Source organism: Borostomias antarcticus (assembly GCF_949987555.1).
Source record: "Borostomias antarcticus genome assembly, contig: scaffold_99, whole genome shotgun sequence".
NCBI classification, from domain to species: domain Eukaryota; kingdom Metazoa; phylum Chordata; class Actinopteri; order Stomiiformes; family Stomiidae; genus Borostomias; species Borostomias antarcticus.
Window position 1 is genome coordinate 165,712 of NW_028176077.1, and position 12,111 is coordinate 177,822.

A 12,111-nucleotide genomic window follows, 5' to 3' on the forward strand; every position below is an offset into this window, starting at 1 on the left:
TGGTGAAGACTGTGTCTCTAGCTCAATCAGGGGCTGAGTTGTGGGGTCTGTGGCGTGGTGGCGAGACTCCGCCCGCTTGGTTAAGAGCCAGGCGTGAACAGTGTAGGCCGCACCGGGCTATCCACCTGCCTTCACCAGTGAAGACCGTGTGTCTCCAGCCCACTCAAGGGCTGAGTTGTGGTGTCCGTAGCATGTTCAGTGGCGTGGTGGCGAGACTCCGCCCCCTTGGGTCAGAGCCGGTCGTGGATAGTGAAGGCCATGCCGGGCTACCCACCTGCCTTCACCAGTGAAGACTGTGTGTCTCTAGCCACCTCAGAGGCTGTGTTGTGAGGTCCGTGGCGTGGATAGTGGCGTGATGGCGAGACTCCGCCCCCTCCGGTCAGAGCAGGTCGGGGGCAGTGTACTGACATCCGGCAATCTCCATGCACCCACCAGTGAAGACCGTGCGTCTCTAGCCCACTCAGGGGCTGAGTTGTGGGGTCTGTGGCGTGGACAGTGGCATGGTGGTGAGACTCCGCCCCCTCAGGTCAGAGCTGGTCGAGAACAGTGTACCCCTCTCCGCGCCACCTACCCGCCTTAACCAGTGAAGACTGTGTGTCTCTAGCCACCTCAGAGGCTGTGTTGTGAGGTCCGTGGCATGGATAGTGGCGTGATGGCAAGACTCCGCCCCCTCCGGTCAGAGCAGGTCGGGGGCAGTGCACTGACATCCGGGCAATCTCCATCCACCCACCAGTGAAGACCGTGTGTCTGTAGCTCACTCAGGGGCTGAGATGTGGGGACAGTGGCGTGGATAGTGGCGTTGTGACGAGACTCCGCCTCCTCGGGTCAGAGCCAGTCTAGGACAGCGTACTGCTCCCCGGACCACCCACATGCACCCAACCGTGAAAACTGCATCTTTAGCCAACTCAGGGTCTGAGATGTGGGGACGGTGGTGTGGATAGTGGCGTGGTGGCGAGACTCCGCCCCCTCAGGTCAGAGGTTGTGGGGGGCAGGTCAGTGATTGCCAGGCCATCCCAATGCACCCCTCATTGGAGACCATGTGTCTATAGCCCACCCCGGGCGGACCAGTAGCTGTGGAGGTGTTGCAGTAGGTGTTTGTTATAAGTACTGCTAGTACTACACTCAAAAATAGATTAGACCACTCATCATAACTCATAGTTTTATTGAGTTCAATAGCTGAAAGAGGAGAAAATATATTAATATGAGTTTGCAGCCTGAAAAAGAGTCATTCTGAATATTTCTTTGAGGAAGAAAGAAAGAAAGAAAGGATGGAAGGATGGAAGGAAGGAAAGAAAGAAAGAATGCATGCCGGCTTCAGACAGCTCTCTCTCAAAAAGTATAAAGGTGCCAGCCTAGATATTGACACTGTAGGAATCCTGAGAAAATGCTGAACATTTTAGGCTATGATATGTCTATATCCTATGTCCTATATGGAAGGACGGATGGAAGGAAGGAAAGGAAAGGAAGGAAAGGAAGGGAAGGAAGGAAAGAAGGAAGGAAGGAAGGAAGGAAGGAAGGAAAGGAAGGATGGAAGGAAGGAAAGAAAGAAAGACGGAAGGAAGGACGGAAGGAAGGGAAGGAAGGATGGAAGGAAGGAAGGAAGGAAAGGAATGAAGGATGGAAGGAAGAAAGGATGGAAGGAAAGGAAGGAAGGATGGAAGGAAGGAAGGAAGGAAGGAAAGAAAGAAGGAAGGAAGGATGGAAGGAAGGATGGAAGGACGGATGGAAGGAAGGAAAGGAAAGGAAGGAAAGGAAGGAAAGGAAGGAAGGAAGGAAGGAAGGAAGGAAGGAAGGATGGAAGGAAAGAAGGAAGGAAAGGAAGGAAGGATGGAAGGAAGGAAGGAAGGAAAGGAATGAAGGATGGAAGGAAGAAAGGAAGGAAGGAAAGGAAGGAAAGGAAGGATGGAAGGAAGGAAAGAAAGGAAGGATGGAAGGAAGGAAAGGAATGAAGGATGGAAGGAAGAAAGGAAGGAAGGAAGGAAAGGATGGATGGAAGGAAGGAAGGAAAGAAAGAAAGAAAGAAGGAAGGAAGGATGGAAGTAAGGGAAGGAAGGATGGAAGGAAGGATGGAAGGAAGGATGGAAGGAAAGGAAGGAAGGATGGAAGGAAGGAAAGGAATGAAGGATGGAAGGAAGAAAGGAAGGAAGGAAGGAAAGAAGGAAGGACAGAAGGAAGGAAGGGAAGGGAAGGAAGGAAGGAAGGAAGGAAGGAAGGAAGGAAGAAATGAATATGAATTAGTCATAAAAGGGTGCCTCTACAGAGAGCATGCACGTGTCCCCAAATTCAAATCCCAACTGACACTGTGAGCATCCTCTCATTCACTTCAATGGAAAGGCATGCCGGCTTCAGACAGCTCTCTCTCAAAAAGTATAAAGGTGCCAGCCTAGATATTGACACTGTAGGAATCCTGAGAAAATGCTGAACATTTTAGGCTATGATATGTCTGTGTAGCTTAAAAACTGTAGGCATGGCGACGAGTTAGAAAAAGGGTAAAAATGCAAAATTAGCAGCTCAAAAGGTAGAGTGTGGGCCCATACGTTTCAATGGAGAGCACAGTTGCCAAACAAATCGTCATACAGCGAAAATTATAAGTCACACGGCTAAGATACTTACATTGTACGAATCAGCACAGTTGTGTGAAAGTTTTGATGTATAATATGTGTGTGAGCTTTCAAAACTGTAGGAGTGCCAGCAGTTTACAAAATGTGTAAATATTTTAAAAGCAACAGCTGCCACCACTCTAAAAACATAATGATACTGAACATTCCACCAGCAGTTTCAATGGCACAAAAATGACTATTAAAAGTTAAATTACTAAAAAACTATAAAAAATATCAAAAATCTGAATACATCCGTTAAAGAGCTAAACATCGTGAACATTTTAAAGTTTGAATGAAGTTTCTAGCACAAAGTATGAAGAAGTTATAAAGGAGACAAAAAAGGGGGAGAATAATAAGAAGAATAACTAGAAAGTACATTTCCTGGAGAAAATGTGAGGTGGGCTAGCTGCTGCAGCTGTATGTAACAGCTACTGCTAGAACTACTATGGACCAGGCAATCTCCATGCACCCACCGGCGAAGACCGTGCGTCTCTAGCCCAATCAGGGACTGAGTTGTGGGGTCTGTGGCGTGGATAGTGGCGTGGTGGTGAGACTCCACCCCCTCAGGTCAGAGCCAGTCGGGGACAGTGTACCCCTCTCCGGGCCACCTACCTGACTCCACCATGAAGACCTCTGGGCAGTCTCCTTGCACCCACTGGTGAAGACTGTGTCTCTAGCTCAATCAGGGGCTGAGTTGTGGGGTCTGTGGCGTGGTGGCGAGACTCCGCCCGCTTGGTTAAGAGCCAGGCGTGAACAGTGTAGGCCGCACCGGGCTATCCACCTGCCTTCACCAGTGAAGACCGTGTGTCTCCAGCCCACTCAAGGGCTGAGTTGTGGTGTCCGTAGCATGTTCAGTGGCGTGGTGGCGAGACTCCGCCCCCTTGGGTCAGAGCCGGTCGTGGATAGTGAAGGCCATGCCGGGCTACCCACCTGCCTTCACCAGTGAAGACTGTGTGTCTCTAGCCACCTCAGAGGCTGTGTTGTGAGGTCCGTGGCGTGGATAGTGGCGTGATGGCGAGACTCCGCCCCCTCCGGTCAGAGCAGGTCGGGGGCAGTGTACTGACATCCGGCAATCTCCATGCACCCACCAGTGAAGACCGTGCGTCTCTAGCCCACTCAGGGGCTGAGTTGTGGGGTCTGTGGCGTGGACAGTGGCATGGTGGTGAGACTCCGCCCCCTCAGGTCAGAGCTGGTCGAGAACAGTGTACCCCTCTCCGCGCCACCTACCCGCCTTAACCAGTGAAGACTGTGTGTCTCTAGCCACCTCAGAGGCTGTGTTGTGAGGTCCGTGGCATGGATAGTGGCGTGATGGCAAGACTCCGCCCCCTCCGGTCAGAGCAGGTCGGGGGCAGTGCACTGACATCCGGGCAATCTCCATCCACCCACCAGTGAAGACCGTGTGTCTGTAGCTCACTCAGGGGCTGAGATGTGGGGACAGTGGCGTGGATAGTGGCGTTGTGACGAGACTCCGCCTCCTCGGGTCAGAGCCAGTCTAGGACAGCGTACTGCTCCCCGGACCACCCACATGCACCCAACCGTGAAAACTGCATCTTTAGCCAACTCAGGGTCTGAGATGTGGGGACGGTGGTGTGGATAGTGGCGTGGTGGCGAGACTCCGCCCCCTCAGGTCAGAGGTTGTGGGGGGCAGGTCAGTGATTGCCAGGCCATCCCAATGCACCCCTCATTGGAGACCATGTGTCTATAGCCCACCCCGGGCGGACCAGTAGCTGTGGAGGTGTTGCAGTAGGTGTTTGTTATAAGTACTGCTAGTACTACACTCAAAAATAGATTAGACCACTCATCATAACTCATAGTTTTATTGAGTTCAATAGCTGAAAGAGGAGAAAATATATTAATATGAGTTTGCAGCCTGAAAAAGAGTCATTCTGAATATTTCTTTGAGGAAGAAAGAAAGAAAGAAAGGATGGAAGGATGGAAGGAAGGAAAGAAAGAAAGAATGCATGCCGGCTTCAGACAGCTCTCTCTCAAAAAGTATAAAGGTGCCAGCCTAGATATTGACACTGTAGGAATCCTGAGAAAATGCTGAACATTTTAGGCTATGATATGTCTATATCCTATGTCCTATATGGAAGGACGGATGGAAGGAAGGAAAGGAAAGGAAGGAAAGGAAGGGAAGGAAGGAAAGAAGGAAGGAAGGAAGGAAGGAAGGAAGGAAAGGAAGGATGGAAGGAAGGAAAGAAAGAAAGACGGAAGGAAGGACGGAAGGAAGGGAAGGAAGGATGGAAGGAAGGAAGGAAGGAAAGGAATGAAGGATGGAAGGAAGAAAGGATGGAAGGAAAGGAAGGAAGGATGGAAGGAAGGAAGGAAGGAAGGAAAGAAAGAAGGAAGGAAGGATGGAAGGAAGGATGGAAGGACGGATGGAAGGAAGGAAAGGAAGGAAAGGAAGGAAAGGAAGGAAGGAAGGAAGGAAGGAAGGAAGGAAGGAAGGATGGAAGGAAAGAAGGAAGGAAAGGAAGGAAGGATGGAAGGAAGGAAGGAAGGAAAGGAATGAAGGATGGAAGGAAGAAAGGAAGGAAGGAAAGGAAGGAAAGGAAGGATGGAAGGAAGGAAAGAAAGGAAGGATGGAAGGAAGGAAAGGAATGAAGGATGGAAGGAAGAAAGGAAGGAAGGAAGGAAAGGATGGATGGAAGGAAGGAAAGAAAGAAAGAAAGAAGGAAGGAAGGATGGAAGTAAGGGAAGGAAGGATGGAAGGAAGGATGGAAGGAAGGATGGAAGGAAAGGAAGGAAGGATGGAAGGAAGGAAAGGAATGAAGGATGGAAGGAAGAAAGGAAGGAAGGAAGGAAAGAAGGAAGGACAGAAGGAAGGAAGGGAAGGGAAGGAAGGAAGGAAGGAAGGAAGGAAGGAAGGAAGAAATGAATATGAATTAGTCATAAAAGGGTGCCTCTACAGAGAGCATGCACGTGTCCCCAAATTCAAATCCCAACTGACACTGTGAGCATCCTCTCATTCACTTCAATGGAAAGGCATGCCGGCTTCAGACAGCTCTCTCTCAAAAAGTATAAAGGTGCCAGCCTAGATATTGACACTGTAGGAATCCTGAGAAAATGCTGAACATTTTAGGCTATGATATGTCTGTGTAGCTTAAAAACTGTAGGCATGGCGACGAGTTAGAAAAAGGGTAAAAATGCAAAATTAGCAGCTCAAAAGGTAGAGTGTGGGCCCATACGTTTCAATGGAGAGCACAGTTGCCAAACAAATCGTCATACAGCGAAAATTATAAGTCACACGGCTAAGATACTTACATTGTACGAATCAGCACAGTTGTGTGAAAGTTTTGATGTATAATATGTGTGTGAGCTTTCAAAACTGTAGGAGTGCCAGCAGTTTACAAAATGTGTAAATATTTTAAAAGCAACAGCTGCCACCACTCTAAAAACATAATGATACTGAACATTCCACCAGCAGTTTCAATGGCACAAAAATGACTATTAAAAGTTAAATTACTAAAAAACTATAAAAAATATCAAAAATCTGAATACATCCGTTAAAGAGCTAAACATCGTGAACATTTTAAAGTTTGAATGAAGTTTCTAGCACAAAGTATGAAGAAGTTATAAAGGAGACAAAAAAGGGGGAGAATAATAAGAAGAATAACTAGAAAGTACATTTCCTGGAGAAAATGTGAGGTGGGCTAGCTGCTGCAGCTGTATGTAACAGCTACTGCTAGAACTACTATGGACCAGGCAATCTCCATGCACCCACCGGCGAAGACCGTGCGTCTCTAGCCCAATCAGGGACTGAGTTGTGGGGTCTGTGGCGTGGATAGTGGCGTGGTGGTGAGACTCCACCCCCTCAGGTCAGAGCCAGTCGGGGACAGTGTACCCCTCTCCGGGCCACCTACCTGACTCCACCATGAAGACCTCTGGGCAGTCTCCTTGCACCCACTGGTGAAGACTGTGTCTCTAGCTCAATCAGGGGCTGAGTTGTGGGGTCTGTGGCGTGGTGGCGAGACTCCGCCCGCTTGGTTAAGAGCCAGGCGTGAACAGTGTAGGCCGCACCGGGCTATCCACCTGCCTTCACCAGTGAAGACCGTGTGTCTCCAGCCCACTCAAGGGCTGAGTTGTGGTGTCCGTAGCATGTTCAGTGGCGTGGTGGCGAGACTCCGCCCCCTTGGGTCAGAGCCGGTCGTGGATAGTGAAGGCCATGCCGGGCTACCCACCTGCCTTCACCAGTGAAGACTGTGTGTCTCTAGCCACCTCAGAGGCTGTGTTGTGAGGTCCGTGGCGTGGATAGTGGCGTGATGGCGAGACTCCGCCCCCTCCGGTCAGAGCAGGTCGGGGGCAGTGTACTGACATCCGGCAATCTCCATGCACCCACCAGTGAAGACCGTGCGTCTCTAGCCCACTCAGGGGCTGAGTTGTGGGGTCTGTGGCGTGGACAGTGGCATGGTGGTGAGACTCCGCCCCCTCAGGTCAGAGCTGGTCGAGAACAGTGTACCCCTCTCCGCGCCACCTACCCGCCTTAACCAGTGAAGACTGTGTGTCTCTAGCCACCTCAGAGGCTGTGTTGTGAGGTCCGTGGCATGGATAGTGGCGTGATGGCAAGACTCCGCCCCCTCCGGTCAGAGCAGAGGTGAGATGTGGGGACAGTGGTGTGGATAGTGGCGTTGTGACGAGACTCCGCCTCCTCGGGTCAGAGCCAGTCTAGGACAGCGTACTGCTCCCCGGACCACCCACATGCACCCAACCGTGAAAACTGCATCTTTAGCCAACTCAGGGTCTGAGATGTGGGGACGGTGGTGTGGATAGTGGCGTGGTGGCGAGACTCCACCCCCTCAGGTCAGAGGTTGTGGGGGGCAGGTCAGTGATTGCCAGGCCATCCCAATGCACCCCTCATTGGAGACCATGTGTCTATAGCCCACCCCGGGCGGACCAGTAGCTGTGGAGGTGTTGCAGTAGGTGTTTGTTATAAGTACTGCTAGTACTACACTCAAAAATAGATTAGACCACTCATCATAACTCATAGTTTTATTGAGTTCAATAGCTGAAAGAGGAGAAAATATATTAATATGAGTTTGCAGCCTGAAAAAGAGTCATTCTGAATATTTCTTTGAGGAAGAAAGAAAGAAAGAAAGGATGGAAGGATGGAAGGAAGGAAAGAAAGAAAGAATGCATGCCGGCTTCAGACAGCTCTCTCTCAAAAAGTATAAAGGTGCCAGCCTAGATATTGACACTGTAGGAATCCTGAGAAAATGCTGAACATTTTAGGCTATGATATGTCTATATCCTATGTCCTATATGGAAGGAAGGAAAGGAAGGAAAGGAAGGGAAGGAAGGAAAGAAGGAAGGAAGGAAGGAAGGAAGGAAAGGAAGGATGTAAGGAAGGAAAGAAAGAAAGACGGAAGGAAGGACGGAAGGAAGGGAAGGAAGGATGGAAGGAAGGAAGGAAGGAAAGGAATGAAGGATGGAAGGAAGAAAGGATGGAAGGAAAGGAAGGAAGGATGGAAGGAAGGAAGGAAGGAAGGAAAGAAAGAAAGAAGGAAGGAAGGATGGAAGGAAGGATGGAAGGACGGATGGAAGGAAGGAAAGGAAGGAAAGGAAGGAAAGGAAGGAAGGAAGGAAGGAAGGAAGGAAGGAAGGAAGGAAGGAAGGAAGGAAGGATGGAAGGAAAGAAGGAAGGAAAGGAAGGAAGGATGGAAGGAAGGAAGGAAGGAAAGGAATGAAGGATGGAAGGAAGAAAGGAAGGAAGGAAAGGAAGGAAAGGAAGGATGGAAGGAAGGAAAGAAAGGAAGGATGGAAGGAAGGAAAGGAATGAAGGATGGAAGGAAGAAAGGAAGGAAGGAAGGAAGGAAAGGATGGATGGAAGGAAGGAAAGAAAGAAAGAAAGAAGGAAGGAAGGATGGAAGTAAGGGAAGGAAGGATGGAAGGAAGGATGGAAGGAAGGATGGAAGGAAAGGAAGGAAGGATGGAAGGAAGGAAAGGAATGAAGGATGGAAGGAAGAAAGGAAGGAAGGAAGGAAAGAAGGAAGGACAGAAGGAAGGAAGGGAAGGGAAGGAAGGAAGGAAGGAAGGAAGGAAGGAAGGAAGAAATGAATATGAATTAGTCATAAAAGGGTGCCTCTACAGAGAGCATGCACGTGTCCCCAAATTCAAATCCCAACTGACACTGTGAGCATCCTCTCATTCACTTCAATGGAAAGGCATGCCGGCTTCAGACAGCTCTCTCTCAAAAAGTATAAAGGTGCCAGCCTAGATATTGACACTGTAGGAATCCTGAGAAAATGCTGAACATTTTAGGCTATGATATGTCTGTGTAGCTTAAAAACTGTAGGCATGGCGACGAGTTAGAAAAAGGGTAAAAATGCAAAATTAGCAGCTCAAAAGGTAGAGTGTGGGCCCATACGTTTCAATGGAGAGCACAGTTGCCAAACAAATCGTCATACAGCGAAAATTATAAGTCACACGGCTAAGATACTTACATTGTACGAATCAGCACAGTTGTGTGAAAGTTTTGATGTATAATATGTGTGTGAGCTTTCAAAACTGTAGGAGTGCCAGCAGTTTACAAAATGTGTAAATATTTTAAAAGCAACAGCTGCCACCACTCTAAAAACATAATGATACTGAACATTCCACCAGCAGTTTCAATGGCACAAAAATGACTATTAAAAGTTAAATTACTAAAAAACTATAAAAAATATCAAAAATCTGAATACATCCGTTAAAGAGCTAAACATCGTGAACATTTTAAAGTTTGAATGAAGTTTCTAGCACAAAGTATGAAGAAGTTATAAAGGAGACAAAAAAGGGGGAGAATAATAAGAAGAATAACTAGAAAGTACATTTCCTGGAGAAAATGTGAGGTGGGCTAGCTGCTGCAGCTGTATGTAACAGCTACTGCTAGAACTACTATGGACCAGGCAATCTCCATGCACCCACCGGCGAAGACCGTGCGTCTCTAGCCCAATCAGGGACTGAGTTGTGGGGTCTGTGGCGTGGATAGTGGCGTGGTGGTGAGACTCCACCCCCTCAGGTCAGAGCCAGTCGGGGACAGTGTACCCCTCTCCGGGCCACCTACCTGACTCCACCATGAAGACCTCTGGGCAGTCTCCTTGCACCCACTGGTGAAGACTGTGTCTCTAGCTCAATCAGGGGCTGAGTTGTGGGGTCTGTGGCGTGGTGGCGAGACTCCGCCCGCTTGGTTAAGAGCCAGGCGTGAACAGTGTAGGCCGCACCGGGCTATCCACCTGCCTTCACCAGTGAAGACCGTGTGTCTCCAGCCCACTCAAGGGCTGAGTTGTGGTGTCCGTAGCATGTTCAGTGGCGTGGTGGCGAGACTCCGCCCCCTTGGGTCAGAGCCGGTCGTGGATAGTGAAGGCCATGCCGGGCTACCCACCTGCCTTCACCAGTGAAGACTGTGTGTCTCTAGCCACCTCAGAGGCTGTGTTGTGAGGTCCGTGGCGTGGATAGTGGCGTGATGGCGAGACTCCGCCCCCTCCGGTCAGAGCAGGTCGGGGGCAGTGTACTGACATCCGGCAATCTCCATGCACCCACCAGTGAAGACCGTGCGTCTCTAGCCCACTCAGGGGCTGAGTTGTGGGGTCTGTGGCGTGGACAGTGGCATGGTGGTGAGACTCCGCCCCCTCAGGTCAGAGCTGGTCGAGAACAGTGTATCCCTCTCCGCGCCACCTACCCGCCTTAACCAGTGAAGACTGTGTGTCTCTAGCCACCTCAGAGGCTGTGTTGTGAGGTCCGTGGCATGGATAGTGGCGTGATGGCAAGACTCCGCCCCCTCCGGTCAGAGCAGGTCGGGGGCAGTGCACTGACATCCGGGCAATCTCCATCCACCCACCAGTGAAGACCGTGTGTCTGTAGCTCACTCAGGGGCTGAGATGTGGGGACAGTGGCGTGGATAGTGGCGTTGTGACGAGACTCCGCCTCCTCGGGTCAGAGCCAGTCTAGGACAGCGTACTGCTCCCCGGACCACCCACATGCACCCAACCGTGAAAACTGCATCTTTAGCCAACTCAGGGTCTGAGATGTGGGGACGGTGGTGTGGATAGTGGCGTGGTGGCGAGACTCCGCCCCCTCAGGTCAGAGGTTGTGGGGGGCAGGTCAGTGATTGCCAGGCCATCCCAATGCACCCCTCATTGGAGACCATGTGTCTATAGCCCACCCCGGGCGGACCAGTAGCTGTGGAGGTGTTGCAGTAGGTGTTTGTTATAAGTACTGCTAGTACTACACTCAAAAATAGATTAGACCACTCATCATAACTCATAGTTTTATTGAGTTCAATAGCTGAAAGAGGAGAAAATATATTAATATGAGTTTGCAGCCTGAAAAAGAGTCATTCTGAATATTTCTTTGAGGAAGAAAGAAAGAAAGAAAGGATGGAAGGATGGAAGGAAGGAAAGAAAGAAAGAAAGAAGGAAGGAAGGGAAGGAAGGAAGGAAGGAAGGAAGGAAGGAAGGATGGAAGGAAAGGAAGGAAGGAAGGAAGGAAGGATGGAAGGAAGGAAGGAAGGAAGGATGGAAGGAAGGAAAGGAATGAAGGATGGAAGGAAAGAAAGAAAGAAAGAAAGAAGGAAGGGAAGGATGGAAGGAAAGAAAGCAGGAAGGAAGGAAGGAAATAAGGAAGGATGGAAGTAAGGGAAGGAAGGATGGAAGGATGGAAGGACGGATGGAAGGACGGATGGAAGGAAGGAAAGGAAGGAAGGATGGATGGAAGGAAGGAAAGAAGGAAAGGAAGGATGGAAGGAAGGAAGGATGGAAGGAAAGAAAGAAAGAAGGAAGGGAAGGAAGGATGGAAGGATGGATGGAAGGAAGGAAGGAAAGAAAGGAGGAAGGAAGGATGGAAGGAAGGATGGAAGGAAGGAAGGAAGGAAGGAAGGAAGGAAGGAAAGAAGGAAGGAAAGGAAAGGAAAGGAAGGGAAGGGAAGGGAAGGGAAGGGAAGGGAAGGGAAGGGAAGGGAAGGGAAGGAAAGGAAGGAAGGAAGGATGGAAGGAAGGAAGAAGGAAGGAAGGATGGAAGGAAGGATGGAAGGAAAGAAGGAAGGAAGGAAGGAAGGAAGGAAAGGAAGGAAGGAAGGAAGGAAAGAAGGAAGGAAAGGATGGAAGGAAGGAGAGAAAGAAAGACGGAAGGAAGGATGGAAGTAAGGGAAGGAAGGATGGAAGGAAAGGAAGGATGGAAGGAAGGAAAGGAATGAAGGACGGAAGGAAGAAAGGAAGGAAGGATGGAAGGAAGGAAGGAAAGAAAGATGGAAGGAAGGATGGAAGGACGGATGGAAGGAAGGAAAGGAAGGAAAGGAAGGGAAGGAAGGAAAGAAGGAAGGAAGGAAGGAAGGAAGGAAGGAAGGAAGGATGGAAGGAAGGAAGGAAGGAAGGAAGGAAGGAAGGATGGATGGAAGGAAGGAAGGAAGGAAGGGAAGGAAGGAAGGAAGGAAAGGAATGAAGGATGGAAGGAAGGAAGGAAAGGAAGGATGGAAGGAAGGAAAGAAAGAAAGACGGAAGGAAGGATGGAAGTAAGGGAAGGAAGGATGGAAGGAAGGAAG